The sequence below is a fragment of the Coffea arabica genome, chromosome 6c, assembly GCF_036785885.1.
Source record: "Coffea arabica cultivar ET-39 chromosome 6c, Coffea Arabica ET-39 HiFi, whole genome shotgun sequence".
Lineage (NCBI taxonomy): Eukaryota > Viridiplantae > Streptophyta > Magnoliopsida > Gentianales > Rubiaceae > Coffea > Coffea arabica.
The window spans coordinates 59,498,984-59,517,858 of record NC_092320.1 but is presented as its reverse complement, the minus strand read 5'-3'; positions in this window follow the sequence as shown (position 1 = coordinate 59,517,858).

The following is an 18,875-nucleotide window of genomic DNA, read 5'->3' as shown; positions in this document are numbered from 1 at the left end:
CAATATGTTCCAATCGTTTAGGTCATTTCCTGGCCTCTATTAAAGCATACCACCATCTTTTAAACTTCCCTTTTTGGTCCTCAATTCCATCCCATTTCAATGGTGCTATATGCCATGCTTCTTCTGCATTCCTGCAATAAAAAAGTAGATGTTCCACATTTTCCTCCTCTTCACCACAGGTCTCGTATATTGATGATCCTTTCTTTGTTCTGCTAAAAACCACTTCATTAACAGGTAATGCTTTATTCAGGCATTTCCAGATGAAAATCTTCAGCTTATGTTTCACTTTAAGCTTCCACAAGTGTTTCCATAGGTGTTGCTCCTCTATGCTAGTTTCTCCTCTTGTCTGCCTTTTTTGCTTCTGCTTGTCTCCCTTCTCATTGAGTTCCTTGTATGCTGAGGCCACTGTATATTAGCCATTTCCACTATGTAACCAAAAGTGACCATCCTCCGTATTAGGCAAGCTAATTGGTATCCTCATTATCTTTTTGGCCTCCCCTTCCTTGAATAGTTTGAAAGCCAAGGCTCTCTTCCACCTGTAGTTTTGGATCAAGTCTGCCACATTTTGTAATTGACAGTTTTGAGGCCTAGTTGATACAGGCTTTCCTTGGAGGATCTCTGGTATCCAATTGTCATCCCGAATTCTTGTACTTCTTCCATTTCCTGTTCCCCTTTTTAGTCCTCTTTGAACATCCTCCCTTATTGCCATTATGCTTTGCCATATCCATGATGCATTTTAGTGTACCTTGCAGTTGAAGATTGTCTCTTTTGGGAAGTACTTTGTTTTCAAAACTCTGCTTACTAGGGAGTTGGGCCTTGTTATTAGCCTCCAAATTTGTTTCCCTAATAATGCATTGTTAAAATTTAGCAAATCCTTGAATCCTAAGCCTCCATTCTTTTTGTCCAGTGTGATTCTTTGCCAGGAGCACCAATGCATTTTCCTCTTCCCATGTTCCTCTCCCTACCAGTAATTGGCCATCATACTGCTTATGTCTTTGCACAGTCTGACTGGTAGTTTGAAGCATGACATGGCATATGTAGGCATAGCCATGGTTACTGCCTTGAGGAGAATTTCTTTTCTTGCTGCACTCAAAAGTTTGTTTTTCCAGTGTTGCATCTTTTTCTCACATTTTTCCTTGATGATGCTGAACACCCGTCTCTTAGCTCTGGTTATAACCATAGGTAATCCTAGATATTTTCCTTGATTTACCCTCTGGATGTTGCCAAATTTCCTGCATATTTCTGTTTGTTGTTGCTGAGAGATGTTGTTGCTGATAAATACTAAAGATTTCTCTAAATTTATTATTTGGCCAGAGCCTCTCTCATACTATTTCAAAATTTCCATCAGTGCTTGTGCTTCCTCAGGGTCTGCTTTGCTAAAAATGAGAGCATCATCTGCAAAGAATAGATAAGTGATTGGTGGCCCTCCTCTGCATATTTTCCTTCCTGTGATCTTCCTTTCTCCTTTTGCTTTCTTGATCAAGTTAGTAAAGCCTTCTGAGCAAATCAAAAAAAGTTATGGGGATAGAGGATCTCCCTGTCTGATTCCTCTCTTTGGGATCACATATTCTTTAACCTCTCCATTCACATTAAAAGAATAGGTAACCATGTTGATGCAGCTCATGATCCAGTTGGTCCATTTTGTCACAGAACCCCATTTTTTCATTATTTCCTCCGGAAATCTCCACTCTACCCTGTTATAAGCTTTAGACATATCTAATTTCAAAGCAAAATATCCATTCTTTCTTTGCCTTTTGTTTTTTAAGTAGTGTAGAAACTCATGAGAAATGATAACATTGTCTAAAATCTGCCTACCAGGTACAAAGGTAGTCTGGTTTCTACTTATGCAAGTATCTAACACCTCTTTGAGTCTATTTGCCAGAATTTTTGAAATGATTTTAAAAACCACTTTGCAAAGACTAATAGGTCTATAATGCTGGAGAGTGGTGGAGTTGTCAATTTTTGGAATCAGAGAAATTACCATGCGGTTAAGGGATTTAGACATATGACCTATATGGAAGAAGTTTTGAATGGCTCTAATGGTGTCATCTTTTATAATGTAACAGAATTTTTGGAAGAAAAGAGGGCTCATACCATCAATGCTTGGTGCTTTGTTTGGATTCATAAAGGAAACTGCTTTTTTTATTTCCCCCTCCTCAATAGTCATGGTTAGCTTTTCATTCATTTGCTGATAGATTGTGTGTGGTATACCCTCCAAAATCTCATCTAGACAATCTACCTCTGAACTGCTGAATAATTGTTGATAGTATCTTGCCACTTCTGCTCCTAATTCCTCTTCACTCCTAGTCCAAGATCCATCATCTCTTTGTATGTTTTGCATTATGTTTTTTTTTCCTTCTCCCTTTAATAGTGGCATGAAAAAATTGTGTATTGGAGAGTTTTAATCATCTACTAGTCTCGCTTCAAGCACAAGTGGAGAGTTTTCTCTTCAGTTTCTTTTCTTTTGTTATTTTTCTAGTGTCAAATACTTATGCAATTTTCATTAATGGACCTGCTTGGGTTATTCTCAATGGAGAGTAACTAATTTATTTTTCTGTCAAGGAGTAACAAAGGATTTGATTCATCTACAACCGTGAGATCTAACTATTTTTATCTATTTCTTTTATTCATTAGTATTCATATATTTTCTGATTTAATTTCTCATAGTTATTTTGTTGTTTGAATATTAGGGTCCGATATTTAATTTAATTTGATAATCTATTGTCAGTTAGGGCAGTTAAATTCATAATTGTTTAATTGTCTTAAATTAGTGGCAACTAGTATGATTGGTTTCATATTAGGAAGACATATGATCTAATTTAAATAAACCTTGGTATTTATTGATTAGAATAGGGTTTTTCTAGTTTCTAATGCAATGAAGAAATTAAATTCTATGGGCATACCTAGGGTTGTTTGTTGGTTAGGGAAGTAGTTTACGAACGTACCTTAACTATTGAGATAGTAAGGAAGAGTTGGTTGTCATCGTGTGTTTGACAATTATAAGCTATTTATTAATGAATACATGAAATAATTCTTGCATCGATGAACAGTTGCATAAACCACTTCCAAAATTGTTTCCTAGAGCTTGTTTATCCTTGATTTGAATTTAATTTACTTTAATCTAATTATTTTTGGTCACGTTGATTATTTACTTTAGTTTTAATTTTTTGAAACCCCCATTTAGCTTTTATTTGGAAAGAGATAAATTTTCTCCCTAATTCCTGTAGAGACGATCTTACTTACTACTATATTCAAATAAATATTTTTATGAGTAGAAATTTATTGTTACGCAGGCACGATACCTATCAATTTTTGGCGCCATTACCGAGGATTGGCATTAGTTAATTTGCTTCTTTTCGAGTTTATTTTATTTTATTTTATTTTCTAGTATTTTTACTCATTTATGCCTCATTCTTCTCACATAAGTGAATTGATTTATGATCCTGAGATCGAAAAGACAGCACGTAGATTGAGAAAAGAGACCAAGAAACGCAAGGAGAGACAGACATCTGCTGCATTTCCATGGCTTAATTTAGCAATTTAGTTGCGAGATTCTTCAAGTGCCTATTCAAATGACTTTGAGCAAGAAGAAATCATTATGGCAAACAATAACCGAACCTTGAGAGAGTTGGTTGCTCCTAATTTAAATCAGCAGCCTTTAAGCGTTACTTTTCTTGATTTTGCTGAAAATGTGACATTTGAATTAAAATCAGGATTAATTCACATCCTCCCTAATTTTCGTGGTTTTGTCAGGTGAAGAGTCCCATAAACACCTCTAGGAGTTCACCATTGTTTGTTCGAGTATAAAATCACCTGGTGTTACAGAAGAGCAGATTAAGATGAAGGCATTCCCTTTTCACTAAAAGGATTGCCAAAGATTGGCTATACTACTTGCCAGCTGAAAGCATCACAATATGGATTTTTAGAGAAATATTTCCTTGCTTCTAGAGCTGCCAGTATGCGAAAAGAGATTTATGATATTAAGTAGAATCTTGGAGAGTCTTTCTACGAATATTGGGAGAGATTCAAGAAGTTGTGTACCAGTTGCTCTCAATATCAGACTAGTGAACAATTCCTCATCCAATACTTGTATGAAAGCCTGCTCTATAGGGATAGGAGTATTATCGACACTGTAAGTGGAGGTGCTTTAATAAACAAAACCCCTCAAGAAACATAGGAATTAATTAAAGAGATGGCTGAAAATTTCCAACAATTTGACACAAGATAGAATATTCCAACTCGTCATGTGAACTAGGTGAACATCTTATCGCTGCAAGAGCAATTGGTTGAGTTAACTTCTATGGTTCACCAGCTGGCAACAAGAAATGTACATCAAGTCGAAACATGTGAAATTTCCAAGGATGTTAGCCATCCTATTGATGGGTGATCGATATTGCAAAATGATAGCACTGAATAAGTAAATATGCCTAGAAATGTGCCCGCACCCCATAGGCAATATGACTCTTACTCCAACACAAATAATTCGGGTTGAAGGGACCACCCAAATTTTAGTTATGAAAAAAATAAGCAAAACTCTTTCCCTAACAGACAATAAGGGTTCCAGCCACATCACCTATCAAAATCCCAACCCTCTTCGTCTAATCCAGAAACATCTCTTGAGGATTTTGTCAAGACATTGGCTGCTAACACCATGCAACTCCAACAGAACACCTTGTAATTCTAGCAACGGACTGAGGCGAGTATACAAGATCTAAAAAATCAGATGAGTCAGAGGGCCTCTATAATAAATCACTAGGAGTTCCAAAGGTAAGAAAGACTTCCTTCTCAACCTAAGGTGAATCCAAAGAACGTTAGTGTCATGTCATGACTCTCAGGAGTGGAACGGAGATTGAAAGGCCAAAACCTATAGTTTAAAAGATAAGAGTTGTGATCAAATTGAAAATGAGATGGAAGAAGGGAGATTCATCAAAACAGGTTTTGAGGTAACTCTTAATCCTGTGATTCAAGTTAAATCTAATCCAGCTCCCTTTCCTAGCAGGTTAGATAAATTGAAGAAACAAGATGAAGAGAGGGAGATTTTGGAAGTGTTTCGAAAGATGACAATCAATATCCCTTTGTTGGACCCAATCAAGCAAGTGCCAAAATATGCTAAATTTTTTAAAAACTTGTGCGTCAACGAGAAGAAATTGAGAGGCGGTGAGAGAGTTGTGTTGGGGGAGAATGTATCAGCTGCGTTACAAAGAAAACTTTCACCTAAATATGGAGATCCATATATATTTTCTGTGCTGACCCCACCTCTCCCTAGGGCGTACTTCAGGATTTAGCGGACCGCCTATCTAACTCTTGCCAGTACTCACTCACTCAGATTCAAAGATAAATTATAACTTTAAAGTAAAAGAAACAGCAGTTCCCAAACTTAAAATGTACATCTATACACATTTCTATCTCAAATGTTCATACATACCCAAATATAACAAAAGATTCAAGTTCTAGTTGAACTTTTAACCCTAATTGAGCACTAGCACTAGTATAATTACAAAAGTCAAAAAGGTCTAGACAAAACCAGCCTGTCCAGATCTCACGCCTATGCTTGCAACTCCTGTAAGGAAAACAAACTAATAGGGTGAGTTAAAACTCAGTAAGGTTCCAAAACTTCATGCAAAACAAGTAGCAAGTTGGCTATTATATAAAACTTGAAATCTCAAAGTGAGCGAGCACAAAAGTTCATGAAAGTAAGCAATAACACTACAACCAACCAGTTAATCAGGGATTCAACATTTCCAGATATAAGGATACAAGTCGGTCTTGCGATCTAATTCAGCCGCAGCTTACCAAAAAGTAGTTGACACTCCGTCAAATTTTCAAAGCAGTATAACAAGTCCAATCGAGCACCACTTAACTCCAATTACCATCCACCAATCAAACCCCCTACCGGGCCCGAACTCTAACATTAACAGTGGTAGTAATACTCTAGTATACCGAATACAGTGGACCATATCTAGTGGATTATGCAATAAACAATAAATAGACCTATAGTTTGCTAGTCTCCTCGATCAAACCCTTACTGGCTCGATTCGACCAACTAACCAATAAGGTTAGGATCCCAGACAATATTAAAGTCATACACATATACGTCAAATCATTTGTAACCAGTGCACAGTAATAAGTCACATTAGGACAAGTGCAATAAAATACATTCTTGCCCAACCAAACAAGTCAAGTACTATCCAATCACATCAAGAGTGTATTGCATTCAAGTATCAAGTTCGGTCATGCAATTGAAGACATTCACCAATTGCTTATCCAAATCAAGCCCAGGTCCAGCCCCCAGTTAGAGTCAAAATCTGCGATAAAATATCGGGTAACAACTTGTAATCAAATAGGGTTTCAAAATATATGTCCTTCGCTTATTAATATCAAAGGAAAAATCAAGTAAATAAAATTCATTTAAATGGTAATCATAATGCTTAATAAACCCTAGAAAATACATGCCCGCTCTTTTGGTTTTGGTAAAGAAACGATTGAAACCTTGAAGTTTATAGCTTATCATATGCAACTAGAAAATCTCATTTAAAGTGACCGTTACTTTCTCCTTGCAAAATATATAGTTTTTAATAAATTTCAGCTTACATATCACTACCAAGGTTAACTCAAACATTCCTAAGCAAGTGAAGTCCAAATCAATTACAAATCACACATCTACTTCCATTTTCACTCACTCGCCACACCAGAAGAAAAACGGGCAGCACCTCTCCTATTTTTCCTAAACTTTTTCTCCAATTTTTCAAGCTAAACTTCATGGCAAAACAGCCCAAATCAGCTTCACAAGTTATAAGGTAAAAAGGGTTCTTATACTAGGCTACAAAATCAACTAATTTAAGCTTATCTCTTGCATATAAGCATTATATATCTAAACTGAAAAATTCTTTACCAAAACTGGAAATGTGGAACTAAAGTTGGAAATTGTTATTTGGAAGCTAAAAAGTCACATTAAATCTAGAAATCCTCATTCAAGTCCATAATAAGACTAGATACCATCATATCATGACTGAAAAATATGATACAAAGCTGGAAAATTCACCAATCTTCACAAATCTAGGTTATCTTCCATAAAATTTCTATATTCAAGTCATGTTCCTAATAAAATGCAATATGAGAAAGAGAAAGAAAGTTTTCCAACTTAATACCTTCAACCTCTAGGAGAAAATGAAAAATCAAAGCTTTCCTCTCCAAATAACTGCACCACAAGCTTCCTTGCCACCTTGTTGTAACTTTGTTCGGATTAAACTAGTGATTCTTGTTGATTCCTCACTCAATCAAGGCAAGATCAAGATGAAACTTGAATCTCTCTTCCTCTCTTTTTTCCTCTCTTTGGTCGGCCAAGATGGAAGAAAAATGAAGGGAATTTTAGTGTTAGGAAAGATAAAGATGGAAGAAAACTTTTGATCAAAGGTAGCTTTGATTGCCAACACTTGCCAATCAACCATTTTTCCTCTTTTTTTTTGTTTTCCTCTCTTTCTTAGTCAATAATTTTGGCCAACCCTAGGATAAAATTAGGGAAAGGAAAATGAAAGAAAACTAAGAAGATTAGGGAAATAAAGTCTTGGTCAAGTGGTGTCTTCGACCGGTAACAAACGGTGCGAGTCGGTTCAAGCCTATTTCTTTGCCTCTCTTGTACTTTTGTTTTAACTTATGATTCACTAACTAACTCTTAGCACTTTTAATCACATACTTTCTCTTACTTAATATTCACTCTTATCCACCAAATTTAGTACACACACCTCACCAATTGATTACACTATCACAATACACCATAAAACCTCTCGACTCTATTATAAAAGTAAAAGTAAAACTCTCGACTCTATTATTTATTACAACTATTAAGGGAAGTAAATTAGTAGTAAAGGAATTATAAATTAACTTATTCAAAATAAAAGAGAATTATACGAAAACATAAATGAATTTTCAAGTCCACACACTTTCTATTTCCTATTAAATAGGAAACACTAAGATAAAAAAGGCCATGATAGATTTAGGAGCCTCTATTAATATGATGTCCAAGATTATTTATACCTCCTTAAATCTAGGACCACTAAAGGGAACTGGCATTATAATTCAATTAGTTGATCGTACAGATGCATATCCCAATGGGTCAGTTGAAAATTTTTTGGTCCAAATTAATGAATGAGTGTTCCTGCTGATTTTTATGTTCTTGACATGAATGATGAATGCTCTCCTAATCCATCACTTGTTATACTAGGGAGATCCTTTTTGAGTATAGCTCGCACAAATATTGGTGTTAATGAGGTTACTTTGACTACGAAATTTGATAGAGAAGTCGCTCATTTTAATATTTTTGATGAAATGAACACCTTATTAACTCTTATCCTGTGTTTGTTATTCATGCTATTAATCCCACTGTGTAAGAATTTTCTACGTTAAATTGCAGAGATAAGTTGGAGGTTGCTGCAAACAAACATAATGGGTTGAGCGCAACTTATGAGTAAAAATGAGCACAATATTGAAGAAGATGGTTATATTCAATTGTGATTTAGATCCTAGAAGAATGCCAAAATTTGTAAGAAAATTTGAGTTACATCTAGATTGAGAAGTGATGCTTTACGTCTAGCCAAAAATATTAAAGAAAGGCGCTTATTAGGAGGCAATTCAATTTATTTTAGTGTATTTTTATTACTCTTATTTAGTTTACTTGTATTTGATTTTTATTTGGTTACTTTAGTGGTAAGAAGACTTCGATCCGACAAGGCGTGCCCACGCCTAACTGACTGGCAAACTCATATTTCAATTTTAGAAATTTTAGAAGACAACTGGGCAACAAGATGTGCCCACGTCTTGAAGGCACGCTGAATCTCGTTAAAAATTTAAAGTCACGATCAGAAGACTATAGAGCAACAAGACGTGCCCACGTCTTGTTCCAACAAGAGGAAGTAAAAAAAAAAAAAAAAACCAAACCCTAATTATTCTCCTTCTTTTCTTTTCTTTCTTTTTCCTTTTTCCATTTCTTTCTTTTCATTCTTTTTCTCTCCCCCTTGTATTCCAAAAGATGACCTCCTTGCTGTCACCAAGTTTGAACATGATAGGGTGTAATTTTATCATTTATTTTATTATTAATTTTCCCTATTACCTGACCCGATGTGGATTAATTGCTGGATTCTACTCATTTTTAGTGTTTTGCATATATTCCAGGGAGTAGAACGAAAATATGATAACAAGTGCTAATTTGACAAAAAAGGAGTCTAAGGCACAGAGCTCACCCCAGGGGCATTGTTGGCAAAGGCAAGCTTATGCCCATTTTAGTAATTGCCGAAGACAAAAGCATTAAAAGGAGCAACGAAGGGCTGAAGGCAGGGGTCGGCTTCTTCCTCTCCGGAAGGAGAGCCGCCGCAGAGGAGATAGGAAATATAGAAATAGCATAGGACTAGCACTACGGAAGCTTAGCTTTTGATTTCTCTTTGGAGAGCTTTTCGTCTTGTAGCTTAGCCGCAGTTGTTGACTTTTCTTCTTAGTCTTTGTTAGTTAGCTTTTTCTTACGCATGGAAGATTGCTGAGGAGCTTAGCTTATGTCTTTGATTCTGCCTATTCAATTTCTCTTCTCCGAATGTCGGGCAAAAGCGAACACACTCAGTGGACTCTTGTAGCTTTCTTTCTTTATTGAATAGACGAATTGAATTCGCCCAGCTTCCCAATTGATGGCCGCAGCTTTTGCAACAATTTCTGGCGGATTTAGTTCATCAATTATGAACTAATTTTCTTTCTCTAGTCAAGGGACAATGGATGCTTTGGATTGCCTAAAACTTGTGAGATCGATTTAATTTTATCTTTTTCTCTTATTTATTGGTATTTGCATATTCCCTGATTGCAGTGCTTATGGTTGTTTAATTAATTGATTGTCTTGGATCCGGATAATTAGTTAATTTAATAATCTATTGTCAATTGAGGTGTTAAATCCGTAATTGTTTAATTGTCTCAAAATAGTGATAACTGGCATGATTGGGTTTGTGTCAGGGGAATACGCGGGCTAATCTAAAATAACCCTGGTAGTGCGTTATTTGGTTAGAATAGGGCTCCTCTAATACGTAAGGCAATTGAGGAATTAAATTCTACGGGCGTACCTAGGATTATTTCTCAATTAGAGCAGTGATTAACGGGCGTACCTTGATCACCGACACAGTAAGGAGGGGTTGACTGTCATCGCTTGTTTGGCAGTTATAACCTATTTATTAGTAAATAATTGGAATTGCCTTTGCTTATCGATGATCAATTAGGTGCACCTTTGCTGAAGTTATTCCTTGGCTAGATCCTTAATTATCACTCATTTGATTTTAGTAATTTGTTATTTAATTTTTAGTAGCTTTTTATTTTAGTTGAATTTCTTTGATTGTCACCTTCTGCATAAAAACACTCCCCTTGTCACTGTGAGCTTGAAAAGAAATAATTACTCCCAGTCCCTGTGGATTCGACCCTGCTCACCACTATCTACAGAAACTACTTTTAGTTTGAGCAGGTATTTATTATTGCACAGGCTTCGACAACCTGTCAATTCTTGGCGCCGTTGCCGGGGACTGGCGCTAGTTATTTGTTTCTTTTTCAATTCATCTTGTTTACATTTTTTTATTTAGTTTATGGCTTCTTACACTCCGTATTTTGGTGTTATACTGGATTTTATTTCCGGGGAAGGCAATGAGGCTAGTTTTTTTGTGAGGTCTGCATATGCAGAGGCACTAAACTCTGTTAGAGAAAGAATGGCTGCTGCAACCTGTGAAATTTGTTATGCCAGGGATCATTCAACCGGTATGTGCCCCGAATATCAAGACTACCTGAGTGACTATCTCAAAAAAAAAATTGGAGATTCTTCACCTCGATCTCAAACGTGGTATGACCCTTATTCAAACCGGTATGATCAAGGATGGTGGGATAACTCTAACGTTAATTATGAAGAGGGGTCAATGAGTTTTCAGCTGCAAGAGTCTCAACAATCGTCATTCATGTCAGACTTGCCCTCACAGACCATCAATGACTCTAAGAAAGGTGAGAGTGCAATTATCCTGACAAGTGATATGGAACTGCAAGAGTCTCAAGAAGGAGGATCCAAAGATACAGTTGAAAAGGAAGTTGAAGCGGAAGACATGAGACTCCAACATCAAAGTATTCAAGTGAATGAATCCAGTGAACAATTTCCAAATGCGGTGACATCTTCTCCACTCCTTAATCAATATTTTCCTAATTCCTCTTCTTCAATTCCTGTTACTGAAATTGATTTTATTATACCAGAAAATTTGAAATTTCATGACAGGAATAAGTTAAGAGTGGCAATGGAAAAATATCTTGAACCGATGAATGCGTGTGGTGGAGGAGTGAGTGGAGAATGCAGATCATTGTTGACTTGTTTAGCGCCATTTACTAGTCCATGGAAGCCCGTAACTCGTGTGCTCAAAGATTACTCCATCTATGAGGGTTACCAGGATCATATTGAAGGTGAAGCATTGAAACGAGCCACAAGATTTTATCCCCCGTGAACAAGCATAGCATGTCTAGCCAAAGACATTAAAGAAAGGCGCTCATTGGGAGGCAACCCAATTGTTTCTTTTAATTGCTTGATTGGTTTCGTGTCATAGTTTAAATCTGCTTTCCTTGAATTTGACTGATTTTGGGTGTTAATTTTCGTTTTTGCTGATTTATAGGTGCCCTTCAGTCATGACGCGCCCGCGTGGTGATGTGCAGGGAGCTCACGATCAGAAATTTCTGAAACTTCTGGGAGCTCTCCTGCCCTCTTGACGTGCCCGCGTGGGGACGTGCAGGAAGCTCACGATCAGAAATTCTGAAACTTCTGAGAGCTCTCTTGCCCTCATGACATGCCCGCGTCACGTTCGCGGGAAAGGTAAGGATTCAAAAAAAAAAAAAAAAAAAGAACAAAGAAAATTTTTCTTATCAACGTAGCTTTAGTTTCCAAAATTCAAAAAAAAAAAAAATTTAAAAAAAAAATTGATTTCCGTAGAAAAAAAAAAATTTTCTTTTCCTTCTTTTCTTTCTTTCTTTTTCTCTTTCTTTCTTCTTCTTCTTTCTTCTTTCTTCTTTCTTCCTCCCCTGCTCCCTCTCTGTTGCCCGCCGCCCACTTGCGCCGCAACCCCCATCACGCAGCAGCCTACCGCCGCAGCTCTCCCATCTCTCTTCTCTCTGGTCCACCGCCGCCACTCAGCGGACCTCCACCAGCCCGCATCGCCGCCCGCCAGACAGTGCCGTCCACCATATCGCCTCCACTGTCCGCAACTAGCCGCCGCCCGCGACCCCAGCGCTTCACCAGAGCGCGGCTCTCCGTCGCCAGCCGCGGCCCACCTTGCGCGCTCCACCGCCATCTTCACCTCCATAGCGCGCCGCTCGCTCCTGCTCCACCGTTGACCGCCGCTGTTTTCATCGACACCGCCGCAACCCCTCACGCGATTCCGGCACAACTGACACCCACTACTGTCCCATTTCGTCTGGCTACTACCTACGGTGGAGGTAATTGGAAGTTGCCCCCCCTAATTTCTTCATTTCGTTCGGTTGGCCACCTGGTTAACTGCTGAGGTTTTGTGATTGGGTTGTAATTGTTCAATTTCTGAAATGCTGTCACTGGTATGCCATATTATTGGGGCCCTTGTTACGATTTGACTACATTGGGTGGGCTGGTGTTGTGAAATTTTCTTTTGCTAATTAGGACGGCAGCTCTGCCTGTGTTTTGATTGTTGAAATTCTCAATTGTTGGCATTGATAGTTGTTATTTTGGTTTATCGGTGGCCGGCTAGTGGTAGTGTGTGATTTCTTTTCCACAGTTTACTACACCAGTGGTACTGGTGAGGTAATTGGACCTCAATTGCATACTTCTATTTAGTTGACCAAGTGATCATTGTCCAATCCCTGAGCTGTTATCATTGAAATTAATAATTTTGAGTTGCGACTTTTATTGGCCAACTGGAGCCATTTGTTGGGATTTTGGGTGAGCTGAAATAATGCAACTGTCTATTGACATTTGGGCGATTTGATTCTGCTTTTGCATGTTGAATTGGAATATCTGGCCGCTTGTTTTACTTGTGAGATTGGTAGCATTTATTAATTATGGAAGACATCCTGGTGATTGGTTAATATTGCTATTTTGGGACCATTGTTTGTGACCTCTGCGGCCGGGGTTCCCCAACTGGTGGATTAGTACATACTTGGGGCTATTGCTTTACTACTGCTTTGATCTGCTATAGCATTTGTTGAAATTTCTGGAGATATTTGTTGAAATTTTAGAATGTATTTGTTGAGATTATGAATGGCCAAGTTTGCTTGTTGACTGACTGAATTAGGTAGTCCCTATGCTTATGGACGTGACTTTGCTAGTTTTCAATTGTTGATAATAGTTTCTGGTTGTTGATTTTGGAGTGCAACTGTGCTTTGCTGACCATATTTGGGCCGGGGTGGCCCGCGTTTACTTTTAATTGTTGAGTTGGGGTACCCCAGTGACTATGAATGTGCATTTGTGATTGCTATCTTGTTGGATATTCTGTCTTTTGTTATTTGGGGTGATAATTGGCGTCAATGGTGAGTGGCGCCACTTACAAGCACAGGTTCACAACGTAGATGAGCGAATGACGAACATCACCCACCAAGTGGTAAGGATGTCTCAGAACTCGGCTTCCCTCCACTGTTCCCTCCTATCCCTTAGCTGTTCAACAGGGAAGTTTCATTGTTCTCTTCGCTTTCATTACTTTATTACCTTCATTGAGGACAATGTAGGATTTAGGTGTGGGGGGAGCAGTTATGGTGCTAGTGTCTTTCATTCATTTTCTTTTTCTTCTTTTTAGTGATTGGCTCGTAAGTGCATGCCAAAATTTGATGTTGGATTGTTGTCTCTATTTCTACTTTTGCCAATTTTAATAATAAAAGGGTATCAAGTTAATGTGGTTGAATCCAAAAACATCTCTTTGGTGAATATCGATGATTATTTTACTCTTATAATTTTTGGTTAACTTTCCTAGGCATAGGGAATGATTATTGGCATTTTCATGTGAATTGGTCCGGTTATTAACTTTAGTTCTCCATGTTTGAAAATGAGGCTAGCTGATGCAAGTTTTCTTTTGGTTCTTGAGTTATATTGAGTTTTTGTGATTTTTAGCTATGCATAAACTTGACTGTACTCCGCTAGTATTTACTACCGAGTAACCGGGGATTTTCACCAAAAGTGTTGATTCTCGCGTCAAAAGGTAGTAATTGCTATGAGTACGTGGTCACGTGGCGATAGAAGCTGAGTAACCGGGCTCTTTCATCTGGCCAATGTTGGAGTTCGCGTCAAAAGGCTCCAATGGCTAGCGACTAAGTCTTTTGTTACTATTGAAAAAAGAAAAAAAATCAAAAAAAAAGAGAAAAGAAAAAAAAAAGAAGAAGAAAAATGTGAAAAAAAGTGAAGGTTGTGTTAGTGTGTAATAAAAATCAGCTTGCCGAATTATGGATTTAATGTTGAGATTTTGGTTAATAGTTGGACCATTTGCTGATAAATGTTATGCGTCATTCATTTTTCTTAGATTAGTTAACCTGAAATTAGAGGAGTTTGTGGTTTAGAAGCTAACCGAAGTGATGTTTCTTGGATCTTGGTCACCCATGCTTGATATATATTTTTCTTGGTATTTTGGCAATATGGTAGATGGAGCAATGACCATTGTCAAATATTGGTACTTATTTGCTGTTCTCATGCTTGAGGACAAGCATGGTCTAGGTGTGGGGGGAATTGATAGGGTGTAATTTTATCATTTATTTTATTATTAATTTTCCCTATTACCTGACCCGATGTGGATTAATTGCTGGATTCTACTCATTTTTAGTGTTTTGCATATATTCCAGGGAGTAGAACGAAAATATGATAACAAGTGCTAATTTGACAAAAAGGAGTCTAAGGCACAGAGCTCACCCCAGGGGCATTGTTGGCAAAGGCAAGCTTATGCCCATTTTAGTAATTGCCGAAGACAAAAGCATTAAAAGGAGCAACGAAGGGCTGAAGGCAGGGGCCGGCTTCTTCCTCTCCGGAAGGAGAGCCGCCGCAGAGGAGATAGGAAATATAGAAATAGCATAGGACTAGCACTACGGAAGCTAGCCGCCGCAGAGGAGATAGGAAATATAGAAATAGCATAGGACTAGCACTACGGAAGCTTAGCTTTTGATTTCTCTTTGGAGAGCTTTTCGTCTTGTAGCTTAGCCGCAGTTGTTGACTTTTCTTCTTAGTCTTTGTTAGTTAGCTTTTTCTTACGCATGGAAGATTGCTGAGGAGCTTAGCTTATGTCTTTGATTCTGCCTATTCAATTTCTCTTCTCCGAATGTCGGGCAAAAGCGAACACACTCAGTGGACTCTTGTAGCTTTCTTTCTTTATTGAATAGACGAATTGAATTCGCCCAGCTTCCCAATTGATGGCCACAGCTTTTGCAACAATTTCTGGCGGATTTAGTTCATCAATTATGAACTAATTTTCTTTCTCTAGTCAAGGGACAATGGATGCTTTGGATTGCCTAAAACTTGTGAGATCGATTTAATTTTATCTTTTTCTCTTATTTATTGGTATTTGCATATTCCCTGATTGCAGTGCTTATGGTTGTTTAATTAATTGATTGTCTTGGATCCGGATAATTAGTTAATTTAATAATCTATTGTCAATTGAGGTGTTAAATCCGTAATTGTTTAATTGTCTCAAAATAGTGATAACTGGCATGATTGGGTTTGTGTCAGGGGAATACGCGGGCTAATCTAAAATAACCCTGGTAGTGCGTTATTTGGTTAGAATAGGGCTCCTCTAATACGTAAGGCAATTGAGGAATTAAATTCTACGGGCGTACCTAGGATTATTTCTCAATTAGAGCAGTGATTAACGGGCGTACCTTGATCACCGACACAGTAAGGAGGGGTTGACTGTCATCGCTTGTTTGGCAGTTATAACCTATTTATTAGTAAATAATTGGAATTGCCTTTGCTTATCGATGATCAATTAGGTGCACTTTTGCTGAAGTTATTCCTTGGCTAGATCCTTAATTATCACTCATTTGATTTTAGTAATTTGTTATTTAATTTTTAGTAGCTTTTTATTTTAGTTGAATTTCTTTGATTGTCACCTTCTGCATAAAAACACTCCCCTTGTCACTGTGAGCTTGAAAAGAAATAATTACTCCCAGTCCCTGTGGATTCGACCCTGCTCACCACTATCTACAGAAACTACTTTTAGTTTGAGCAGGTATTTATTATTGCACAGGCTTCGACAACCTGTCAGAACATCATCGCCACTGCTCACCTTTGCCAATTGTGGTCAGAATTGCAATTATTTCGTCCATTGTACTCCTCCTTTTGCCCCTCACCCATAGCTACCATGCCTCCTCATTGATCAAAAAAGTTTCGTTGTCCCCTTTCTCTTCTGTTGTTCTTTATTGCTTATACTGGGGACAATGTAATATTTAGGTGTAGGGGGGAGTATAGTACAGTCATACCTTTTATTGAACTTTTTGTTAAAATTTTTGAAATTCCTTCTAGTTTTGTCATTTTGATGCATATTTGGTGGCTATCTGTGATCAACAATGACTAAATGTCTCAAATTTTTTCATTGTTAAGGTTTTATATGATGATGGTCAAGTATGACATGACTGGGTCTAAAGCTTTTTTTTTTTTGAATAATTGAAATTTTGTGACTTTTATAATTTTTGGTTAACTTTTCTAAATATTGTAAATATTTTTTTAGTATTTTTCATGTAAATTAGCTCAACTATTAATCTTAGTTCTCCATGTTTAGAAAATGAAATGAGCTATGTGGTTTTTAATTGTATTTTGTGCTTAATTGTGAATCATGTTTAGCTATACTCCGCTAGCTATCACTACCAAATAACCGGGGGTATTCACCAAAAGTATTGATTTTCGCGTCAAAAAATGATGATAATTATGAGTATGTGGTCCTATGACTAAGAAAATTGAGTAACCAAGTTCCTTCATTTAATAGATGTCAAAATTCACGTCAAAAGACTTAAATGGTTAAGGACTAAGCAATTGTAAAAAAAGAAGAACAAGAAAAGATGTGCTAGTAGTGGAAAATGTGCTTGTGTGTGAATGATTGTGTTAGCCTACTGATCCATGAGCTTTAATGTTGAGATTTTGCATAATAGTCGAGCCATTTGTTGACGAATACTAGTAGAATATCTATTGAAATTGGAAGAGTCCTTGGTTTTAAAAGCTATCTAGATAGATATCTATTGAAACTTAGCCATTAATACTTGACATGTACTTTAATTGTATATTGGCAATAAATGATTTGGACGATAGCCATTGTTTGAACGCAATTGCTTGAATAGTTGTTCTCATGCTTGAGAACACGTATGGTCTAAGTGTCGGGGGAATTGATAGGTTGCAATTTGTTATTAAATTTATGATTATTTTTCCTTGATTATAACAAAATATTATTTTAATTGATGAATTTTACTTATATTTGATATTTGGTGCTAATTATAGGGAGATAAAGCAAAGAGTGATAAAAGGGATGATTTTCAAGAATTGCTGTCAAATCTGAAGAAGTGGGATTTGGGCATAAAAGTTTCCTAATCCAAGTTGGATTCCAAACAAGGCAGTTGGTTGAAGATTAAGAGACTTTCTCCATTCTTTTAGATATTTCATTTAATTAGGAAACGATTAGTGTTATCTCTTTAGAGAGTTTCCTTTTCCAATTAGGAGCTTATTTTATTTCAAAAGCTATGAAATAGGAAATAGTTGCGTCCCTAGTTATTAAACCCGGTCCGACCCGGCGATGCAACCGGTCAACCCGGTGAACCGGCAATTGAACCAGGCTGGGTTATCAATTAGATCATTTCTGCATTGAACCCGTTGACTTTTCAAGGGACCGGCGGTTCAACCGGTGAACCCGCCGATTTTATGAGGAACCCGGTCAACATGAAATTTTTTTTGAAGATGCTAGAATGGAGATTCGAACATCAAACCTTGAGCATGTTGATAGAATACAATCACCACTGGATCAACTACCCATTTGTTGTTATCTTGTCCTTCTTATACTATATATTAGACTTTTTATTCTTATTTTATTTCTCCAAAACAAAATTTATTTGGAATCTTTTAATAACAATTTATTATTCCCCAAACTCTATAAATTATGAAATTGACTTAAAAAATAACATATTACATAATTCCTTTTAAAGGCAAATATTATTCTTAATAAACTTTTGCACTTAAAATTCATAAAAAAATTAGATAATTACACTTAGATAAAATTTTATACTTGAAATTTGGTAGATTATTAATTAAATTTAGGTTGTTAATTCTTATAAGAATTAATGATTCTATAATAAATTAAACTAACTGAATATTTATTATGACATAAATATTATGAGACATAATATTTAAATATATTTAGTGACCACTAGCTGGACCACTCACCCACTGATTGAACCAGTAACCTGTTGACCCATCTCTTTCACCGGGTTTCTCCCCGGGCCGGGTTTAATAACTATGGTTGCGTCTGACTAGGAGTACTTTAAAAAAGGCAAGACTTCGGCTCATGTCGAAGAGTTTTAATCATCTACTAGTCTCGCGTCAAGCACAAGCGGAGAGTTTTCTCTTCAGTTTCTTTTCTTTCATTATTTTTCTATTGTTGAATATTTATGCTACTTTCATTAATGGAGTTACTTGGGTTATTCTCAATAGAGAGTAACTAATTTAATTTTCTAATTAAGGAGTAACGAAAGATTTGGTTCATCTATAACTGTGAAATCTAACTATTTTTATCTATTTCTCTTAGTCATTAGTATTCATATATTTTCTAATTTAATTTCTCATGGTTGTTTTGTTGTTTGAATATCAAGACTTGATATTTAATTTAACTTGATAATCTACTGTCAGTTAG